Consider the following 23824-nt stretch of genomic DNA (forward strand, 5'->3'; position numbering starts at 1 on the left):
CTTCCTTGAAGGAGTTGTACTCTGTCTCTTGTGCCTCCAGTTCCTGGCTGAGATTGGGTTCCTTCTAGATCACAATGAAATCAAGATGCTGCCACTCTTAGTTATCTTGCCCAGAGCCTTCTGCTCTTGCGTCCATGCCCACTACATTATCAGATAACCTTGACTATCAGAGCCAACTGTACAAGCCCTGGGTTGCTGGTCATACTCCTTGAGATCAGCCTTACGGGCCACTTAGAATATTTAGCCAAACTCTACTGAACCCTGCTGTGTTGCTCCTAGATCCCAGCATGCTTTGCAGGTGAACCTGCATGGTTAATTAAAAAAAGCTTTAAAAAGTAACAATTACAAATATGATCTCCACTAACAATATTCATCTGTGTTTTCATTGGTGTTTCTCAAGCCCTTTGAACAGCACCTGGCACAGTAGGCATTCAATTAAACCTCGGTGAATAGACGAATGATATGATGTTGACAGGGAAGAAAAGGAATATGGCATGTCACATAGAGAGCTTTCCAATTAGCTCAACTATGTATGTGTTATAAGTGGAAAGGGGACTAGACATAACTGTTTCACGAAGAGTTTTAACTCGGTACGGGTAGAAACATGTAAGTGTTTTATTTAGCTGTAATCTGTGCTTCCAACTGTGCTCAGTCTTATTGCCCTGCCTGTTTTCTTAATAACATCTTGGGCAAATTCCATAACTTTCTGATCACTTCTGATTATTAGAAGTCCAGTCCAGTTTAAAATTTCAATCTCAACTTTGATCTCAATCTCATTTCCTCTCCATGACCAAGCCTAAAGTAGAGCTGTGTTGGAGCGGCCTGGTCTAGCTCTAAAATACATCCTCCCCTCTTTCCAAGTCCTACCTCACCAAATATGTTGGCTGGAGGGTGGTGGGAGAGGAAAAGAAACAAGGGTATCTTTACTAAATGGGCTGTTATTGTTGCTGTCTCTTGGTTGCTCTGCCTTCTTTGGTGGCACACTGTTAGGTCTCCATACACTGTGGTGGCAGCCTTCCAAATGCTGACTTTTTATGGGGCACATGGTGAGTTCTTTAGGGTAGTGGTTCTCAGAGACCCTTTCTTTGGTCTGTAAGATCAAAACTGTTTGCATACTAATACTGAGACATTACTTGTCTTTTTCACCGTGTTGGTATTTGCAATGATAGTGCAAAAGCAGTGGTAGGTACAACTGCCTGTGCCTTAGCATGGACCAAAGCAGTGGCACCAAACTGTACTAGTAGGCACAGTATTCTTCACTCTTGTCACTTTCGGTAACAAAACAAAATGGAATCCAATTTCATTGAAGACTGTCCTTGATGGAGGAGTAAACATTACTAATTATGTTAAGTATTGACTTTTGAGTATATGTCTTTTCAATATTCTGTGTGATAAAAATGTAAGCATGCACTTTTGCCACACACTGAAGTATGATGGGTGTTTTAAGAAACATTATGTGTATGAGTTGTGAGCTAAACCAGCCATGGAAAATTTTCATGGAAAATCATTTTCACTTGGAATAATGCCTGACAGACACACTATGGTTATTTAGAAGTAGGTATCTAGCACCATTTTTCTTGTGACTGATTGAAGTAAGCCTGCTGCTATCACTGCTACAAAAACAAAACAAAACAGAAAACAACTGATGGCAGTTATCAGTGATAGAATTTGAGGTTGAAGCGAAAATTGAAATTTTGTAAAGCTTGTACTCACCATTGTGAGCACCAAAGCTTCTGAGTTCTTAAAACCTTTTCTGGTGAGCTGACTGGTGAGATCAGCGGTGATATTAACAGATGTGACTTGTTGAAATTATACAACAAAATGTATGAATGTTTGAAACATCTGCATGACTCAGTGAATCAGTACCTTCAGATTTCCAATGCATGATTTGACAAAATTATGTAGGGGTAAAAGATCCATTAAAAGTGTGAGGTAGACCAATGGATTTTAACGTAACAGGATATGAAAATTTCATTGTTATGATTCCAGATTTCATGGTGCAACTAACCTTCAAGAAAATATCTATCAAGTTTTAGTGTAGTATCAAAGTATTTATAATTACCTGAAAAGCTCATTTTAAAAAGTCATCTCTTTTCTAACTACATACCTGTATGAGGCAACAGTGTGAATGCAGAGGCAGATATGAGGATCCAGCTATCTTCTGTTAAGTCAGATTTGCAAAAACGTAAACCAATGCCACTCGCTATTTTTTGAAAGTTATAGCTATTTTTCATAAAAATGTATTATTTATGCTAACATGTAATGGGCTTTAAGTTATTTTTAAATGAATCAATAAATATAAAAAATTATCAGTTTCAGATTTGAGCACAGTAAATACTAATAGTTGTAACTCATATAAACAGAAGCTCTTTGGGATCTCAACAATTTTTAAGAGTGCCAAAGGATCCTGAGACCAAAGAATTTGAGAGCCAATGATTTAGATCTTTGCCGCTCCAAGTTGGTCCACGACCCACATAATCTGGAGCACCAGGGATCTTGTTAGAAATGTAGAGCCCCATCCTAGACTCGCTGAATCAGAACCTGTATTCTAACAACATGCCTGGATGATCCATGGGGGCACAGTAGGGGTTGAGAAGTATTGTTTAGAGGGCCCTGGAGGCCTCCCTACTATATAGGTCCCCAATGGAAGAGATCTGTCTCAGCTTCTTTTTCCTCCTTCTTCTGCCACTACTTGGGCTTATGCCCCAGGCCTCCTGCTACTGGGGGTCCCTGTGTCTAGTGGGCAGCCCTCTTGAGGGGGATGCTGGCATGGTTGCTTAAACCTAGATACCTTCTTCCTCAATGTCTCCTCGGGCTGTAGGAAACACTTGCCTTGCCAAACTGTGGCATGCAGGAATGTCCACCACAGCCCTCGTCACTGTCCTTTTAGCTGCACTGTTCATCATCCACCTTGCCCTACCCTTTCTATACTGCCAGGCTAGGGGTCCTTGGGTGGCTTAGTCGGTTAAGGGTCTGACTTCAGCTCAGGTCATGATCTCACTGTCTGTGAGTTCGAGCCCCCTGTTGGGCTCTGTGCCTGGAGCCTGCTTCCGATTCTGTGTCTCCCTCTCTATCTGCCCCTCCCCTGCTCCTGCTCTGTGTCTCTCTCACAAAAAAAAAAAGTAAAAAAAACCCTACACTGCCAGGCTAGAAGCAGGCACCAATTTCCATGTTCACACAAGCCTCCAAAGTCCCAAATGTCCCTCACTGTGCTCTGATGTGTGCTCTAGGATGGGCCTGCGGATTCTGCCTTTCAGCAAGTAACCGGCTGGAAAAGGGGGATGGCAATCCATGCCTCCTCTTCCTCCTTTTCATCTTCTTTTTTGGTAACAGCTTTATTGAGATACCAGACAGTTTACTCACAGAATTTACTGTCTTTTAAAACGTTCACAGAGTTGTGCGACTGTCTACACACACAATTTAAGGACATTTTCATCACCCTAAAAAGAAACCCTATACTGCTTAGCCATCATCCCTGCCATCCTCCCAACACCCCCTCCCCCTAGCCAGTGGCAACAGCTATTCTGTTTTTTGTCTTTATGGAGTAGTTTTTTCTGGTCATTTCATACAATTGTAATCACACAATATGTGATCCTTTGTGCCTGGCTTCTTCCTTTTTTTAAAAAAAATTTTAAATGTTTATTCATTTTTGAGAGAGAGATTGAACGGGGGAGGGACAGAGAGACGAAGACAGAGGATCGGAAGTGGGTTCTGTGCTGAGAGCAGAGAGCCTGATGCAGGGCTCGAACCCACAAACTATAAGATCACCACCTGAGCTGAAGTCAGACGCTTAACCCACTGAGCCACCCAGGTGCCCCACGTGCCTGACTTCCTTCACTTGGCATCATGTTTTCAAGGTTTATCCATGCTGTAGCATATTTTAGTACTTCATTCCTTTTTATGGCTGAATAATATTCTGTTGCATGGGTGTACCACATATTATTTATCCATTCATCCATTGATGGACATTCAGTTTGTTTCTACTTTTTGGCTGCTGTGAACATTCATATACAAGTTTTGTGTGAGCATATGTTTTCATTTCTCTTGGGTGTATACCCAGGAGTGGAATTGCTGAGTCACGTGGTAATTCTGTGTTTAACCCTTGAGGAGCTGCCAGACTGTTTTTCAAAGGGGCTGCACCATTTCACATTCCCACCACCAGTGTATGAGGGCTCCAATTGCCTCACTTCCTTGTCAACACTTGTCATTGTCTGTCTTTTTGATTATAGCCATCCCATGCAATGTGGCCAAGGTCTTGCAGTCTGTGCTTCTTGCGGGGACTTCTTTCCCAGGTGGAAGTGATGGAGTACCCATGTACCACTCTGTGTTCCCACACAGACTGATTACTCTGTGACTTCTGTGACTCATTCCCAGTACTCAACTCATAGAGGCTCGAGGGAATTGTGCTACTCCCTACTGTAAGGCGTGATGTTTGACAGGATTGAGGGCCATCTGTCGGGTGACTGGTCCCAGTAGTTCGTGGCTATCTTCAGAATGTGCAGCTACTTACTACTTCTCTGTCCTCAGCTTTAGGCCCAAACTTCTGTCCAACATTCTCTAGTTTAGAAAAGAACAAATACAAACCTGTAAAATTATTATCAGAACTATTTCAACACCAGATGAATTGAGGTTTGTCCAAGAAAAGCTAACTCTTGTGGGGGTTGGTCTTTCAATTTATCCCTGGCTTACAAAGAATGCAAATGGGATTAGACTGGTTGCTTGGGTCTGATGGGGTCATGTCGGTGGGGCAGCGGGAGATAGAAAGAATGCAGAAAGGTCAGAACACATTTGGTTAAGAGGAATTGAAGGCAAAGATAAGTGAGGAGATCATCAGAGAGCCAGAAGCTGCTATAAATGTATTTGTGTCTTCTGACACAGAAAAATGACCATCAGAGAGGATTTAGACAAATGCATATGAAATTGCTGAGCAACCGCTGGTATTTCTGAGGAATTGTGGGAAGAGGAGAGCTCAAAGACTGGAAAAGGGAAAATGTCAGAATTTCCCAAAAACTCTAACCTCAAGCTAGAAATTGAATTCATTCAAACATTCTAAAGTGACTTATTAAATTGAGTGGTTTCTGGGTACTTGGACTCAGAAGAGGGGTTGGCTAGCAGTGTGGTCACTAAGTCAAGCCCTGTGAGTGCCCTGGAAGATTAGGGATGTGTTCCAGCATGGACACTCTACGATTGGGTTTTCGTCCTGTTTGTCATAGCACTTTACTTAAATCCATTTCTTGATAAGATGGAGAATTATGGACTAGATGAAAACCAGTTGGAGATGGTGTGCATATGGAACTGGTTGAACAGCTCTCCCCAGGGAGTGCTAATTAATGTTAAATCAAAAGCAGATCTCTAGTAATAATACTAGCAATTATAATAATGATGATAGAAATAGTAGCTGTTACTGAGTTCTTACTGTATGCCAGGCACTGCTAGAAATGCTTTACTTGTATTAACCTATTAACCTTACAATCACTCCACAAGATAGGAGCTGTTACTAGGGCTGGGTTTACAGATGTGGAAAATGAGGCTTTGAGCAATTAAATTATTTGTCTAATGCCACACAATAAGTGATGGAGCTGGCACTTGAACCCAGAGTCTTCCCTCTCAGCAAACATGTTCAGTCCTGCTGAGGATGAGGGTATATGTTAGAAGACAGACTCAGGATTCTGCTATAGGAATCCTGTCCCAAGGAAGTAGTATTTTATTTTTTCCATACTAGGTCACTGTTTTTGGGTACATGATTCAAAAGGGATTGGGGTATGGGTTAGTAGGTAGATGATATACCCACCTCAGGCCCAATGCCTGGTACCTAATGCTCAGGCACTTCAGTTCACCCCTATTTTTCCAGCATGGGTCCTTTTTGTCCTGTGGGAAGATAAGCTTAGGGAATGGAAACACCTGACCTATGGAGTCAGAACAAGCAGGTTTGTGTGTGAATTTAGCTAGTGCCTTCCTTTTCCTAGGAGCTGTCTTTTCTTAAAACTTATCTCTGATTGTGGAGGGAAATGTTATGACTCGCATTTAAGGTATCTATCTCCAAATGGCTGTATTTTGGGGGTCACTCTCTGGGCCCCATGTATTCCCTCCAGAAAGCCCCCATCACTGATAACCATTTTTCTTCAGCGTTTTATAGCATTGCTTCTCAGACTTTAATGTGCATGGGAATTCCCTGGGGATCTTCTTAAAATTCAGATTCTGATCCAGTAGGTCTGGGGAGGGGCCCAAGACTCTGCATTTCTAAGGAGCACCCGGTGGATGCTGATGCCTCTGGTCAGTGGACCTGCTTCAATTAGCAGCATTCCATATCACTCTTCAGAGCTCTGAGCTTATTAGCTCAAAAACGCTTAGTAACTCATAAATTGATCTGCACATATCTCTAATTTAAGAACACTAGTCCTGGGGTCCTGGGGTGCTTCAGTCAGCTGAGTATCCGACTCTTGATTTTGGCTCAGGTCATGATCCTAGGGTCGTGGAATCGAGCCCTGAATCAGGTTCTATGCTCAGCATGGAGCTTGCTTAAGATTCTTTCTCTCTCTCTCTCTCTCTCTCTCTCTCTCTCACTCTCTCTCTCTCTCAGGAACAAGACAGGGATGTCCACTCTTGCCACTGTTATTCAACATATTATTGGAAGTCTTAGCCTCTGCAATCAGCCAACACTAAGAAATAAAAGGCATCCAAATCAGCCAGGAGGAGGTCAAACTTTCACTCTTCGCAGATGACATGATACTCTATATGGAAAACACAAAAGATTCCACCAAAAACTGCTAGAACTGGTTCATGAATTCAGCAAAGTTGCGGGATATAAAATCAGTGCACAGAAATCATCTGCATGCCTATACACCAACAATGAAGCGACAGAAAGAGAAATCAAGGAATCGATCCCATTTACAGTTGCACCAAAACCCATAAAATACCTAGGAATAAATCTAACCAAAGAGGTGAAAAATCTATACACTGAAAACTATAGAAAGCTGATGAAAGAAATTGAAGAAGACACAAAAAAATGGAAAAAGATTCCATGCTCCTGGATAGGAAGAACAAATATTGTTAAAATGTTGATACTACCCAAAGCAATCTACATACTCAATGCAATCCCTATCAAAGTAACACCAGCATTCTTCACAGAGCTAGAACAAATAATCCTACAATTTGTATGGAACCAGAAAAGACCCCGCATAGCCAAAGCAATCTTGAAAAAGAAAACCAAAGCAGGAGGCATCACAATCCCAGACTTGAAGCTATACTACAAAGCTGTAATCATCAAGACAGTATGGTACTGGCACAAGAACAGACACTCAGATCAATGGAACGGAATAGAGAACCCAGAAATAGACCCACAAACGTATGGTCAACTAATCTTTGACAAAGAAGTAAAGAACATCCAATGGAATAAAGACAGTCTCTTCAGCAAGTGGTGCTGGGAAAACTGGACAGCGACATGCAGAAGAATGAACTTGGACCACTTTCTTACACCATACACAAAAATAAATTCGAAATGGATGAAAGACCTCAATGTAAGACAGGAAGCCATCAAAATCCTCGAGGAGAAAGCAGGCAAATACTTCTTTGATCTTGCCCACAGCAATTTCTTACTCAACATGTCTCTGGAGGCAAGGGAAACAAAAGCAAAAATGAACTACTGGGACCTCATCAAAATAAAAAGCTTCTGCACAGCGAAGGAAACCATCAGCAAAACTAAAAGGCAACTGACAGAATGGGAGAAGATATTTGCAAATGACATATCAGATAAAGGGTTAGTATCCAAAGTCTACAAAGAACTTCTCAAACTCAACACCCAAAAAACAAATAATCCAGTGAAGAAATGGGCAAAAGACTTGGATAGACACTTCTCCAAAGAAGACATCCAGACAGCCAACCGACACATGAAAAAATGCTCAATATCACTCATCATCAGGGAAATACAAGTCAAAACCACAATGAGATACCACCTTACACCTGTCAGAATGGCTAACATGAACAACTCAGGCAACAACAGATGCGAAGGATGCGGAGAAAGAAGATCTCTTTTGCATTGTTGGTGGGAATGCAAGCTGGTGCAGCCACTCTGGAAAACAGTGTGGAGGTTCCTCAAAAAATTAAAAATAGAACTAGCCTATGACCCAGCAATTACACTACCAGGCATCTATCCATGGGATACAGGTGTGCTGTTTTGAAGGGACACATGCACCCCCATGTTTACAGCAGCACTCTCCACAATAGCCAAAGTATGGAAAGAGCCCAGATGTCCATCGATGGATGAATGGATAAAGAAGGTGTGGTATATATATACAATGGAGTATTACTCGGCAATCAAAAAGAATGAAATCTTGCCATTTGCAACTACGTGGATGGAACTGGAGGGTATTATGCTAAGGGAAATGAGTCAGTCAGAGAAAGACAAAAGTCATATGACTTCACTCATACGAGGACTTTAAGAGACAAAACAGATGAACATAAGGGAAGGGAAACAAAAATAATATAAAAACGGGGAGGGGGACAAAACAGAAGAGACTCATAAATATGGAGAACAAACTGAGGGTTACTGGAGGGGTTGTGGGAGGGTGGATGGGCTAAATGGGTAAGGGGCATTAAGAAATCTACTCCTGAAATCATTGCTTCACTATATGCTAACTAATTTGGATGTAAATTTTAAAAAATAAAAAAATAAAGTTAATAAAAAAAAGATTCCCTCTCTCTCTCTCTCTGCCCCTCTCCCCTGTTCATGTGCAGTCTCTGTAAAAAAAAATACATGAAGTGTTTTTAAAAATTAGTCTTCAGTTACCAGGTTATGGAAGGCACCGTGAAATATAAGGTGGACTTTGGAGGGAGGTTGGGGTAAAAGAATACTTTATTCGCAATTCAGAGAAAGATTTAACTGACCTTCTGACTTTAGTCATTTCAGGGTTCAAAGATGACTGGGCTCACTTGAATCAAAACATTATTACATAGATGGCCAACACAGGGCTTGATTCTCATGACAAAGATGGCAAGACAAGCATGGCAGAAATTTAGTACTCACATGATGAGTCAGTGGTGAGGGAAACCTACAGGGATGATGTCATCAACTCTTCTCAATTTATATTTACTACAGAATCTATAGTTTTTTTTCTCCCCAATACTATCTTTAAAAAAATGAGCCTTTTTTTTAAACTCTCCTTCTCTCTTTGTCACTCTGGAGGTTATAAAAAATATTTTTGCTTTTTAGCTAAAAATCTTCATGAGATCTAAATTTGATTTTTCAGATTTTTTCCTTAGCAAAGTTATAAATATTCTCATTTTATACATTTTGCACAACATTCTTATCCCTTCTAAAATTAATCAGGCTACCTCTTTACCCACCTTAGAGTAAGAAAAATGGAATGAGCCATGTCAACATTTGAAAGTCTGGGGAAACATGCTGGAAATGAAGGTCTGTGGAGATTGATGGAGGAGATAAATGCACAGAGAGACAACACCCAGTGCAAATCCATTCTCCATTTCTAGTTTTTTTTTTCCCCTAAAGCAAACCCACTTTAGGGTGAGGGTAGGAGAGGGAATTAAGAATGGATAGTCAAACATTAACTTTGAAAATCTCTCTTGTTGATTTTTTATTCTTATGTTTGGACACTATGTATAGTGTGCCAAGAGGGTTATTGATATAGGTCCAGGTTTTCATTGACTTCACTGATTCGTGTTTCTTATCAGTGGCCTTATATCTGAACATTAATTATAACTTTAGAAAAGCAGCAACATCCATAAGCAGCAAAATGCTAGACCTGGATGCAATAGTACATCCCCCAAAAGCTCTGTTATTTAATATCCCTTTGCCTTATGAGATCAATTTCTGCTCTGGCATAGAGATTTCTGGAAAAGGTCAGTTCTGATATTAGAAGGGAACATTTAATCAAAAATAGTATGTAAAAAGATAATGCAGAGATTATATCAAATAATAACCTTTATTCTCTCTGACATAAACCAACCATTACCAAGAATATTGAAACTCAAAGCTGTTGTGTGTTGAGTCATATGTAGAGAATTAATATTAGCTATAAAGTAGCTATTATACAGAATATTATAATGAAAACCACTGTTATATTTATAGAATTAGTATCATCCATGGAAAAATAACTTTTTATATTATTAAAGTCAGCAAATGCTCTTGTTTCACTCAAGGCAAGGCATCATTTAGTTATTATTCATACTGTTGGTAAAACTGTCACTGAATTTTAAAATATATCTCATTTAGGTTCAGTTGAATTATGTTTTATTTTAGAAGAAAAAAAGAAAAACAAGTATAGTAAACATTTTGTTTTAAATGATAAAATCCTCAAATATTGTTAATGTAAAACCATGAGAAAATTAGTTATATATGTCCGCTTTTCACCAACTTGTTAGGGAATAGAGAATTGATGATATAGAATGTACAGCAAAATTAAAGGACTAATAATGATTTTAGTAAGAACTAATAGGCACTGGTGTTGTGTGTTTTCTTAGGAATTTTGATATTTTGCAGTATGACAGTTGGGTACTTCATACCTGACTTTGTTGTCATCACGCACAAGATAGTCTATGGAAATTCATTCCCATCCCCACCCCATGCTTTCTCCCTGCAGTGAACTGCCCCAAGACCCCTCCTGCTTTAGCTCTTCCAATCAGCCCTCTTTGTACACTCCCATCTGGTTCTCTCCCATCCAGGTGCAGAGGCCTCCTTGACTCTCACATTAGCCATAGTGGTTACCAGCATGAGTTTTGGTGGTAGACTACTCTGGGTTCAAATCCCAGCTCTGCCATTTTCCAGATGTGTGCTCTATACCTGGGCTAACAGCACCTCATTGTCAGAGTGGTTGTGTGATTCAAATGAGATAAGGAATGGAGACTGTGGGTGTGTAGTATGACCACATTCAGCCATACCACTTCCTGTTTCTCTTCTCATCTCTTCTTACTTGCCATGGTCATGTATATTTTCCCCATCTGGTACTGGCCCCATCTTCTGCCCACTCTTGGCTTCACACCAATTTTCATCAAAGGGTGCACTGTAATCAGAGCCTTGAAATGGTGTCTAACGAAATCCTGCAATTAGGCCTGTGGTGGGACCACTGGGTGGTTCAAAGGGCTGCAAGCTCTAGAAGCTTCAGAGTGAGTTCTACCAGGGAAGAAGCCATGTATTCTTTATTGCCAGCAAATCCCTATACCTGGAAAGTAGAAGACACTGAATAAATGTTGATGGAATAAATCCAATGGTGCCTCCTGCCATCGGGGGTTCCAAACTGGGCTGGAAGAGGGACTAGAGGAGAGCATCCAATTGTGTAAATAGGGACTTCTAGAGTAATTTACCTCAGGACTCAAAACATTTCGCTTGTTAATCATCTCCACAGTTTACTTTGTGCTTTCACATTCATTGTTTGATTTAAGATAAGATTTTACTCCATTTTCCTCTCCACAGAGTCTTCATTCTTAATATGAACCTAGACTTGTCATTTTCCTGCTTGATATTTTTTAGGGCTGACTGGCTGACTTCAGGATAGAATTTCAACTTCTTCACAGGAAGGCTCAGTCCTTCTACAGATAATTTCTGCTCCTCCTGTTGTCATCACTTGCCCACTCTTGTCCTTAGACATACAGAACTCCCTAGACATACAAACCGGCCCTCCCCCCCCCCCCCCCAGCTAGTCCCACTTCCACACAAGGATCTCTGACTTCTGTTTGTGTTGTTTCCTTTGTCTAGAATACACTTTCATTTATCTAGGCTACAACATCCATCTATCAGTCAAACTCAGAATAATTTACAGGGCTATGGTATTGGTGATGGAGGTTTGAGGCACAATTGGCTGAGACTACAGGGACAGGAAATGAGTTTAGAGCATCTGTATCCAGGATAAGAGGAAGCCATGAAAAGGGTTGGAGGTAGGGTCAATCAGGAACTTGGTAGTCAAGGTGGAAGCAGTTTGTTTGAGGCCAAGGGAATGTTTTTGAATAGAACAGTTTCTTCATACCCAAGGTTGGCAATCTCAACCAGGGAGTCAAGTTGGGATGAAGGGAGAACCCATACATGTTGTCTTAATTTGGGTTCCCTCAGAAGCAGACTTCAAGACAAGGATTTGAGTGTAAGTAGTTTGTGTGGGAGTCAATCCCAGGAAGCACTGGGTAGGGAAGTCCTAAGTGAAGTACTAAGGAAGTACTAAATGAAGCAGTGAAGGAAAAGAATCCTGTGGAGAAGATGTTATTGAGCAGTATATTGCTGTGGGCAACTGGGGCTCAATCCACCTGGGAAACAATATGAGATAACGTAGAATATGCTTCATATTCTACCAAAGTGTAAGGGAGCTGGGGAATGTATCCACCAGCTCCCATATGCCACTGGTTGAGGGCTGTTTCTGGGTATGCCAGGGGGAGGGGGAGAATTAGCCCTATCCATACAGGCTGAGAGGACTCCAGCAGTGTTTGTAGCTGGGAATCACTGGGTCAGCACATAGAGGAATGGTAAGCTCCAAGGAGATATATGCAAGACTTGTGCATGGTGGTCAGAGATGAGACAGGTAGAACCAAGGGGACAGCAATCTCAAAGGCAGAAGGCCCAAGAAAGTTCAGGCAAACAATGAGGAGCTACTAGGGTGGTTTCTTATGGAAGATCATGGCTGAATAAGCAGGGGAATAATTGTCAGAGCACTGAGTTAGGTAACAAGGAGTTTTGAGTCTGACTCCCTTCTCTAGTGCCTTCTATCTGTGAGCTCCTGGCCAGATTATTAGACCCTTTTATATCTCAGTTTCCTCACAAGTAAAATCTGCCTTACCTGCTTACAGATTGTAGAGAGGAACAAGTGGAATAATTCATAGGAAGCTCTTAGAAACCTGTGCAGCATCATAGAAGTGTCAAAAGGAACAAGATGGTGAGGAACACATTGGGAAGAAGTTTAATTCTAAAACAATTTTTGTGTCTCCAGCTAAGGGGCTTCATGCCACTTCCATGAAGGCAAAAGCCAATGTCAGGTGACCAACCAAGCTTAACACTGAGTTATAAACATCTGGCTGTGGTAGAAGGCCTATAGAAAGGACAGACAAGTTGCTTCTGGCAGCAAGGAATTGACTTTTAGTACTGCCATTGAAACCAGCAAAGGCCATGGCGAACAACACTGACAGGTGACACTAGTCCCTTGGAGAAGTGTGCTGGGATAACTGGGAGATGAAGATTTCATATTTTTTTTTAGAAAAGGACTTGCATCTTGAAAGGAGTGAGTATAATCCAAACACTAGCACTTTTCACTTATGTTCCACAAATCAATCATCCCGATTACCCTCTTAGAAATTTTATTTATATTTACTTTTTTAATTTAAAAAAAGTTTATTTTGAGAGAGAGAGAGAGAGAGAGAGCACGAGCAAACAGGAGAGGGGCAGAGATAGAGGGAGAGAGAGAGAGAATCCCAAGTAGGCTCTGCACTGCCAATGCAGAGCCTGACATGGGGCTCGAACCCACAAATCCCTGAGATCATGACTTGAGCTGAAATCAAGAGTCGGATGCTTAACCAACCGAGCCACCCAGGCACTGCCCAATGACACTTCTTAAATAAGGCATCAACTAGATATGAACTTTCCCCTGAAGTATAGGTCGGCCTTTCTGTTGCCAGAGGAGATATGCGGGTAGAACTAATCAGTCACGCTTATACATAAAATACAAGTCTGTTGAGATAATCCTGGCAGTGGCTCTTGTTAAGTATAATTTCTCCTGGTGTAAGCTTGAGCTGTCACGAAGGGAAAACAAGAGGGTTGTTTCAGCAGCTCGAGAATGGCTGCCATTTTCACCAGGATGTCTAATATCATTGTCCTCAAGGGATCTTGATAATGGTGTAATTTTTGGTGAACACTGTTTAATGGAAGGCATTTTGTGAGAGTCTTGCAAAATATAAAGGCTTTACTTGATGGTTCAGCTCTCATACACTGGGATTTTCCAAATGTGGTGCAATAGAACCATTAAAAAAAAAACAGTGAATGAACATGAGGGAGGATGTTGCCTGTGATAACAGAGAAAATGTAATAACACAGTTTTACTGGAATCAAGTAAGATAAAAATATTATAGTGGGTCTATCTGGGAAGCCCCTAATTCTGGGAAGAGGAAGGACACAGCTAGTATTTTACAGTCTCTTTAAATAGAATTTCCCCCACTTCAGCAGATTTCTCCCCCACCTTATGCAAAAGTCTGTTACACTTCACTTTCTATTTGCTTGTTATTGTTTCATCATTTACTAGTTTTTCCCATTCCATTCCTAACTGGTAAATTACCACTGATGTGAATTATTTTCAGAAACAAGGAGACGGTACTGGAGTTTGCCAAACAATGACACAATCACTCATGGCAATCCAAAGTTGGAACTCTAGGTATCTATGTGGACTTGGAAGAGCTTCCAGACAACATGATTTTATTCGGCAAAAACTAGCCTTTTCTGTTCTTTAGCATTGCCTGTACATTGCCCAGAGTGCAAGGAAGTAAGTGTGTGTTGGTTTGCACAGATTTCCTAAGTTCTCGTCAAGGAATTCTAGCTTATTTTGAGCACTTTCCTCCTCTAATTTCACAATTTGGGTATCTATAGGAATGCCTGGGTTTAGCAAATCCACTTGGAGCCTCTCCTCCCTATCTTTGCCTAAAAATGTGGAAGGGCTCCTATGGCATCCTTTTATATCATTAGCTTAGGCACGCCCTCACAAGACCATAGAAGTTTCCTTGGAGGTTTCTTTTCCTCACATTGGGTAATGTAACCTCACTCCAAATATCTTAGTCACATACTCATTATTTGTTTCTGAGGCTTATCTCTGAAATGACATCAACTTCTCCAAGACCTTCTTATAGATTTATTTGGCCAAGAATCATAATCAGTAGTTTAGGAGGAATAGTCACTAGGGATACAATAGATGTATCACGTGCCTCTCCTGCTGCACTTGCTGGAGGTTGGCATTGTTGGAATTTGCAGTTACTAAAGGAAACTCTACCAGGCTTTGTCCCTTCATATGACCTTTGTCTCTCTCCTCAATCTCATCTGTTGCTCCTGTTACCTTTGCTCTCTGTTCTCCAGCTTACTGAATTATCTTCAGTGTCCTGAAGTTGCCATGGCCTGTTTCAGTTATGTTGCCAACAAGAGAACTCAATTGTATCACTAAGGTAATGCTAGCTGCTGTCACAGATAAACTCCAACATCTCAGTGGATGAAAATAATAGAAACCTATATATCTCTTCCATGAATCCTGAAATGAGTGCTCTTGAGTGATTGGTGGTCTTCTAGGTTGTTATTCAGCACCCTGGTTCTTTTCCTGAGGTGAAAAAAGCTGCAGGATGATGCCTGGGAGATTTTTACGGGTGGGACCTGAAAGTGATATAGCACCTCTATTCATGTCCATTGCCAGAACTCAGATATTTGGCATATCCAACTGCAAAGGATGCTGGGAAATGTAGTATTCATTCTGCTAGAAGAAGCGGTTTGGTGAGTAACTAGCTAGCTTCTGCTTTGCCACTTGAGCTAGTTTAGGCCCATGGTAATTTGTTATAGAGCATCTGGTGGCTCAGAGAACATTGGGAGGATCAGCTTAGAGGTTATATGTCTAAGGACAACACCCAGGTTACACCGCTGAATTGCTCCAGTAGAGATCTTGCTATGTTACTGCTGCCATCACAGGGGGGTATAGTCACCCTAGGCTCATATCATGGCTATGCTGTATGGGACTCTATGGCCTCCACTGCTCAAGGCTTTTCCATCATCCTCTGCCATTACTGCCTGAACAATGATTTTGTGTAATGCCTGCTTTCTCACCCTGCTCTCTTCTGAATCAAAGTTTCATGTAGGTGCATCTGATTAGCAGAGCTCAAACACCCATGCCCAAGCTGCAAGGGAGGCTGGGAAAGCGATGTGGGGCATAGGAACCTAACATGAAAATTCCTCAAATACAAGGAAGTTGTTCAAAAGATGCCAGGAAGAACGTATGTCCCCCACTGTTTTAGTTTGGGTTCCCTTAAAAGCAGACCCTGAAAAATGGACTTGCGAACAGGCAACTTATTTAGGAGATGGTCCTAGGAAGCAGGAAAAACCACTTACATGTGCCTTATTGAGCTGGTGGTTATCCCTGTGGGCAACTGGGGCTCAATGACTCTGAAGACCCTTTGAAGAACTGTGTAGAATGTATCTTGGAAATGTCTTCCCAGTGTCGGGGGATGCTGGAACATTTATCCACTCTCATTTCTCATTGGTTGAGGGTTTTCTTGAGAACAGTAATTGCATCCTCCCCACCTCAAATGTGCTTCTAAACTGCCCTTGGAGTCCTGGAAGAAGCTTTGGAAAAAGTCCTGAGACAAAAAAAAAAAACAGAGAGACATGGAAGGTCATGAGATGGCATGCTTGTAGCATGCATTGTAATAACCAACCACTTCACACAGCTGAAGTGAAAATTGGACGTGCACTGAGGAGACATGGTGCAGACCACAAAAAGTGTCTGCCATACGGGCGCCTGGGTGGCGCAGTCGGTTAAGCGTCCGACTTCAGCCAGGTCACGATCTCGCGGTCCGTGAGTTTGAGCCCCGCATCGGGCTCTGGGCTTATGGCTCAGAGCCTGGAGCCTGTTTCCGATTCTGTGTCTCCCTCTCTCTCTGTCCCTCCCCCGTTCATGCTCTGTCTCTCTCTGTCCCAAAAATAAATAAACGTTGAAAAAAAATTTAAAAAAAAAGCGTCTGCCATAGTCACCTTTCCTTGGACTCTTGGTATTTGCATATTGCTGCCTGCTGTATATCAGACTCTGTGACAGGCCCTAGATACTTAATGAGGAACAAATGTGCGTAGTCCTACTTCTCATGAATCTTAGAGCCAGTGAAGGAGAGAGATGCTAAACAAATACATAACACATTTAGTTACAAATTACGTCATTGCCACAAGGAAACTGAACGATGTTCTGGAGAGGGAGGGCAAGACAATAAGGATGGGCCTATCGTGCAGGGCTTTGTAGAGAAAATTAAAAATTTTGCTTTCTGTGGGGGCGCCTGGGTGGCTCAGTCGGTTCAGCATCTGACTCTTGATTTTGGCTCAGATCATGATCTCACGGTTCCTAAGTTTGAGTCCCACATTGGGCTCTGTGCTGACAGTGTGGAGCTTGCTTGGGATTCTCTCTCTCTCCCTCACTATCTGACCCTCCTTTGCTCAGAGTCATTCCTTCTCTCTCTCTCAAAATAAATAAATAAACATTAAAAAATTTTTAAGTTTTTTCCCCCTAAGCAGTGTTGGCAACCACTGGAAGAGTTTTAACCAGGGCAATGACATGCAGTCAATCCCCATTTTTCATAGGTGCCATGTTTTCTAATTCCAACAGGGTCCAAAATGTATTTGTAACCCCCAAATCAATACTTTCAGCACTTGGTCCTTTGTGCATATGTGCAGACTGGCAGAGAATTTAAGTTGCCTGCCATGTTCCCTGCTGAGGTCAAATAAGGCAATACTCTGCCTTCTTGTTCTAGCTCTCATACTGCAAACAAGTGACCTTTTTGCAGTATAGCTAGTGCTGTGTTTTTCACATTTTTGTGATTTTTTTTTGGTCAGTGATTTTGTTGTTTAAATAGCTCCCAAGCCAGTGCTGAGGTATTTTCCAGTGTCCCTAAGTGCAAAAAGGCTGTAATATGCTTTATGGTGAAAATATGTGTGTCAAATAAGCTACGTGCAGGCATGAGTTATAGTGCTGTTGGTTATGAGTTTAATGTTAATGAATCAACAATATATATAAGATGTCTTTCAACATAAATACACCTAAGACAAGGTTATATATTGATTGGTTAATGAAAATCTGAGCAGAGGCTCACAGGAACCTAAGTCTGTATTTCCCCTAGGAACAATGCTTCACTATTTGCTAATGCTGTGTCCACAGTAATTTTTAGAACATAACCACTTGAAGAAGAAGACTTGACTATATCTGGTTATGCTTTAAAGGAGGTTCCTCTGGTTGGTCTGTGGAGAACTGATGGGAAATAAACAAGAGTATAAAAGTAGAGTTAAGTTATAAGTTTGTTGTAATCATCCAGATGAAGGTGATGTTCATGTGGGTCAAAATGGTGGCAGCGAAAATGGAGAAGAGTGAATTCTACCTTCAAGATGGTAGATGAAGCATGAATTGGAGATGGATTGGGTTGAGAGGGGGACAAGAAGTGGGTGGGGGTAAGGAGAGAGAGGTGTCAGTTATGAACGACTTCCAGGTTTTCAGCTTGAGCCAGGAACTCTTTGCTAAAATGGGAAAGTTTGGAGGGAAGATTTGGGTGTCCTTTTTGGCTATGACATGAACTTCTAGGTCCTCAGAATGCAAAGAAAAACTAAAGTTTATGGAGGAGACTATCAGATGAATTGATACTTTTAAGAGAATGTGTTACCAGCTCATGTAGAGAAATGCACTGGAACATCTGACAGCAGAGAAAACAGGCACTTGGCCCAGGCAGTGTTGAGAGATGGCTTCCTGGGTGATGTTGCATCTGAGCTGAGACTTGGAGGATGAATTCTAGTTGTTCAGTTGAGTGTGGAAGGATGTTCCAGAGGTAGCATGTTTATGTGCACTGCTGCGAAGGCTTCCCAACTGGTCTTTTGGGATTTCTCTTCTTAATGAATTCTACACCTCATTAGCTGATAAATGCATGGCTGTAGTCATACTACCTCTCTGCTGGGAAACTTTTGAAATCCATTCCTGACATTCACAGTCCTCTCAGGCCTGTTGTCACAGGCCTTTCTAGCCTTCTCTCCTGTGATCAGTATGTAAAGGTGCAGTGTGGCGTTCCTAAAATTGGGTGATAATTGTAAAGCAAACCAGAAAGGTAGGGGTGTTGCTGAAATCTGATCAGAAGGCTGATGTCACGGAGGGGTACCTGCCGTGGATGTATCAGGCTAGCACACCTTGATGAGGCCGCCTATAAAATCATCTCCCAGATTTCCTTTCTCGGGAAGAATAAACTAAAAACTCTGGATCATGTATGTGGGAAAAGGTTTAATAAAAAGATTTGGAGCAGCCACAAACTGTCTCCAGGCTGGCTGGACCCTAGCTCAGTGAACACTGGATGCCACAGCTTGCACCACCATATCAGTGGCAGTGGACAGTGGCTGCTGCCTCCTCTGCCATGGAATCTGGACGCGGCTGCTGTTGTTGCCACTGCTACCAAAATGGATTCTCCATTGTCCCTGCTTCTTTGTTTTGCTATCTCTCAACTTCAAGTCTGGGAAGAGTGTGTGCAATTGTTAAAGTAGTCTCAGACTGGCAAGTAATCTGAAATAATAAGTGTAATAAGACATCATCCACCTTGAGGCATCTTTTGCCCATTGCAACTTCTTTCTTTCAAAAAATAAATTGCACAGCTTGGTATACATAATATCACATGATCTTTAAGGTCCTTTTTGCCTCTGAGAGGCTATGATTTGCTCATGTTCTATAGCTAACTACTTTTTCAGTGGGGGATTTATTCTCCAGGGCAAGGCTATTACAAAAAATATGGACATCTTTCTTGGTTCATTTACTTCTCAATTTTATGCTACCAATTTTTGTTTCAAACTAGAATGGAAGCACAGAATCCACATTTCTTCAGAGCAGCAGACTGCATTAACTTAATGTCTCTGTATTACAAGACAGCCAAAGGGCTGTGTCAAAGATATTTAGTTGTTTTTACTTTCATAATTACACTGGTTTTAGCAAGATGGGTGTGATTTCTCAGGCACTCTATTACAGTTGGGAATATGAAACTGCTTTTCAAAATTGCTAAAAGCACCTCAGTGTATCTGCAATATGATAATACTAATCCTAGCCTGACATAAATGCTAGTTTTATGGCTGCACACTCTGTAGAAAGTGTATTTTAGCCTGAAGAAAATGCCAGTGTTCAGATAGTTTTGGCTTTATTTTGTCTCCCTTGGTCTGTAATAATCATGTTTAATTTTGACACCTTTAGTTAGACATCATGAAACCCTAAATGCTCTGTTACAGTAAAAGAACTTGGAGCTGAACTAAAATTTCAGTAATTTGTTTAAGAATTGTGTAATCTATGGGGGAAAATGCAGTCCTATGCACACTGTCACTTAATTATATCAAAATGTAAAAATCACTGTCATATTTGTATTAGGCCTTCAGTGGAGGAGAAAGTAATGGAAATTACAAAATCTCTGATTTGGTAAGGATTTTTCATGTTCATTTTTTGCGGTGTTGCAGTGAATTATTAGATTTTCTGTGAAAAAAGGGTGGTTCTGAGGTCAAAGAAGCATGGGAAATTCTACATTCTGTGTTTCTTCTGTGCGGGTTTAGAGTGCACTTTAATACTTTACAGGCACTAAGAAGTTGTGAGGTAAAGAAAGATGTTTAACTTTGTAGCACACTTCTTAAATTTGATCATAAAATTTGTTTCTGTTTTTGTTTTGTTTTGTTTTGTTTTTACAAAAACATGTTGACATAATGAGATAATCAAAGGTTCCATACAGTTTGCAGTTCCATACAAAGGTTCTCATAGTCTCCTACCCCATTTGTAACATTCTTGCCAGACATATGGTCATCCAGGATTTGTCTGATGGTTACCTTGGCAAATTCAAAGAAAGCATTAAAGAAATAGACCTTGGTACTGAGGTGAGCAGCGTAGTGACTCGTTATTACATTGGCATCTTCAAAGAGAGAACTCCCCTGAACAGTTAAGTTACAGAAGGAATAATTTGATGAACTAAAGCATAAAGTTAGCAGTTTATCAATATAGCTTTCATCAAACTATCCTACAGCTAAACATTATTATTAGTAAAGAATGTCTTGACAAATTCTCAAGTACTGAGTACTGCCCCCCAACGTGTCATCTCATATTATTTAGTTTTAACTTTATTTTCTTTTGGTATTACTACTGTATTGCACTTAATTATAGTTGATGCACATCAGTAATGTGCTACAATATTGTGGTTCTCCTGCCAAAGTAGAAACTTTTGATATTAGCCAAGAGGCATTTTCACAGATTTGTTGCCAAAGAGTGATGGTTTCCATCATTTGTCACATCTGGAAATGGAAGGTGTGGTGCTCCTGTATGGTTTTTGTTTTGTGGACAACTCCTCTCCCCAGTTCTGGGAAATGACTCGGGCCTGGCTAGGCAATGCAATCCTTCCCTCTTACCAAAGTGGTTGATTCAGCAATGAGCATGTGACTTAAGGCAAACCAATCAAAGTCAACTCTGGGGGCACCTGGGTGGCTCAGTCGGTTAAGTGTCTGACTTCAGCTCAGGTCATAATCTCACTGTTTGTGAGTTCAAGCCTCGTATGGGGCTCTGTGCTAACAGCTCAGAGCCTGGAGCCTGCTTCGGATTCTGTGTCTCCCTCTCTCTCTGCACCTCCCCCACTTGCTCTCTCTCTCTCTCTCTCAAAAGTAATAAATAAAACATTAAAAAAAGAAATAAACTCAATTCCAGAATTGTGTCAGGAGACAATTCTCCATTGGTCTTTCACTTTTCTGCACATTTTATAAGGGAGGCACTGAGTGCCCTTGTTCTTATCTTTTCAAGGAGGTTTTTTTTTTTTTTTAGTTTTTATTTAAATTCCAGTTAGCTAACATACAGTGTTACTTTAGTTTCTGGTGTACAATGTAGTGATTCAGCACTTCCATCCATCACCCAGTGCTGATCACAAGGGTACTCCTTAATCCCCATCACCTACTTCACCCATTCCCCCATCCCCTCCCCTCTGGTAACCATCAGTTTGCTCTCCATAGTTAAGAGTCTGAAAAAAAGAGATTAGAGTGGGAGAGAGCCAAAGCATAAGAGACTCTTAAAAACTGAGAACAAACTGAGGGTTGATGGGGGGTGGGAGGGAAGGGAGGGTGGGTGATGGGTATTGAGGAGGGTACCTTTTGGGATGAGCACTGGGTGTTGTATGGAAACCAATTTGACAATACATTTCATATACTGGAAAAAAAAAGAGTCTGTTTCCTAGTTTGCCTCTCTCTCACTCTTTTTCCCCCCCTTTACTCATGTGTTTTATTTCTTAAATTCCACATATGAGTGAAATCATATGGTGTTTGTCTTTCTCACATGGACTTATTTCACTTAGTGTAATACTCTCTAGCTCCATCCATGTCATTACGAATGGCAGGATTTCATTCTTTTTTATGGCTTAATAATACTCCACAGTGTATACATAGATACATACACCATATCTTTATCCATTCATCTGTCTATGGACACTTGGTCTGTTTCCATAATTTGGCTATTGTACCTAATGCTGCTATAAACATCAGAGTGCATGTATCCCTCTGAATTAGCATTTTTGTATTCTTCAGTAAATGCCTAGTAGTGTGATTGCTGGATAAGGTAGTTCTATTTTTAATTTTTTGAGGAAACTTCATTCTGTTTTCCACAGTTGTTACACCAGTTTGCATTCCTGTCAACAGTGCAAGAGGGTTCAAGGAGATTTATGTAGCCAACAATCTTGGAAGACTGAGATAGTGTCTCTCTCCAGGGCAAAAGACAGGCATGCTTACCGTCCAGTATAGTAAATATAATAGTTCTCTCCAGACCATTATAAAATATTCAGTTTCAAAAAGTTCAAGGTTACTCTCCTATAATGAAATCCTCTGTGCAAACCTGGCCTTCTTTGTATTGCCCTGTGGGGATTTGGTCTGGGGAACTGGTATAAAAACCTGATACTCTAGCTACTGCTATTGCTCTGAGTAATAAACTATCTTTCATCTCTGTGCTAGAAAGAGATGGACACAGAAGTCTTGTGTCTTCTCCCAGCATCCATGAAACTGTGGCAGGCTAAATTGTTAGTGTGCAAGTAGGGTAAAATCTCAGACCCTTCACAATTCTTGACACTGTACTTTGGTTGTAACTCTTAGTTGTCTTCCTGCTGAAGTTGCTGAGAAGGTGGGGTGTACACTTGACCTGCTGGCAGCCATCTTGCCACCACAAGAAGTGAGCTTGTCTGCCTCAGAATGGAACCAGCACAGAGGAAAGTAAAACATAAAACGGGGGAGGAGTGGGGAGAAGCATTGTTATAGCTGCCACTTATTAATTACCTACCATGTGCCAGGCAGTGTTAGGCATTGTTTGTACTTTTGCCATAAAATCCTTTAGCAACCTTAAGAAGTTGGTATTTTATCCCCACTTTACAGAATAGACAATTGAGTATTGGCAGTTAGGCTCCTCTTAAATGTGGTTAGTAAAGAGAAATACAAATATTATTCTCTCTCCTTTTTGTTTAGGCCTTTTAAATTAAAACATTAAATAGTATAAACATTAAATGATTTTCCAGTAATAACTTAAAAAAAATTTTTTTAAAAATGTCTTTATTTTATTCTGAGACAGAGTGCGAGCTGGGGGAGAGGCAGAGAGAGAGGGAGACACAGAATCTGAAGCAGGCTCCAGGCTCTGAGCTGTCAACACAGAGCCCAACACGGGGCTTGAACTCACAGACTGTGAGAGCATGACCTGAGCTGAAGTTGGACACTTAACCGACTGAGCCACCCAGACGCCCCAGTAATTATATTTTATATGTACTAAAGAGTAATCTTTGAGGAGGAACAAATCTTAGGTTCAAACAGCACATTTTTCTTACAGTAAACTGTAACCATTACCTGCTTCACCAAACCCTACACTTCCCTTCCCCCCCCTTAGAACTCTCAGGCTCAGAGTGCAAGGACCTTGGACAATCCATTTACCTCTGTGTGCTTTCACTGTCTCATCTATACAGGGAGGATTGGTAAGAGTGCCCACCTCACAGGCTTGTGGTGACTGAATGAGTTGCCACATGGGAAGTGTGTAGGGGGTGGCAAGGAGTGAAGGGAGGAAGGAAGGGGAAGAAGAGGCAGAGCTAAGGACTTCACAGAACCTTG

The sequence above is a fragment of the Prionailurus viverrinus genome, chromosome X (assembly GCF_022837055.1).
Source record: "Prionailurus viverrinus isolate Anna chromosome X, UM_Priviv_1.0, whole genome shotgun sequence".
In the NCBI taxonomy this organism is placed as follows: Eukaryota; Metazoa; Chordata; class Mammalia; order Carnivora; family Felidae; genus Prionailurus; species Prionailurus viverrinus.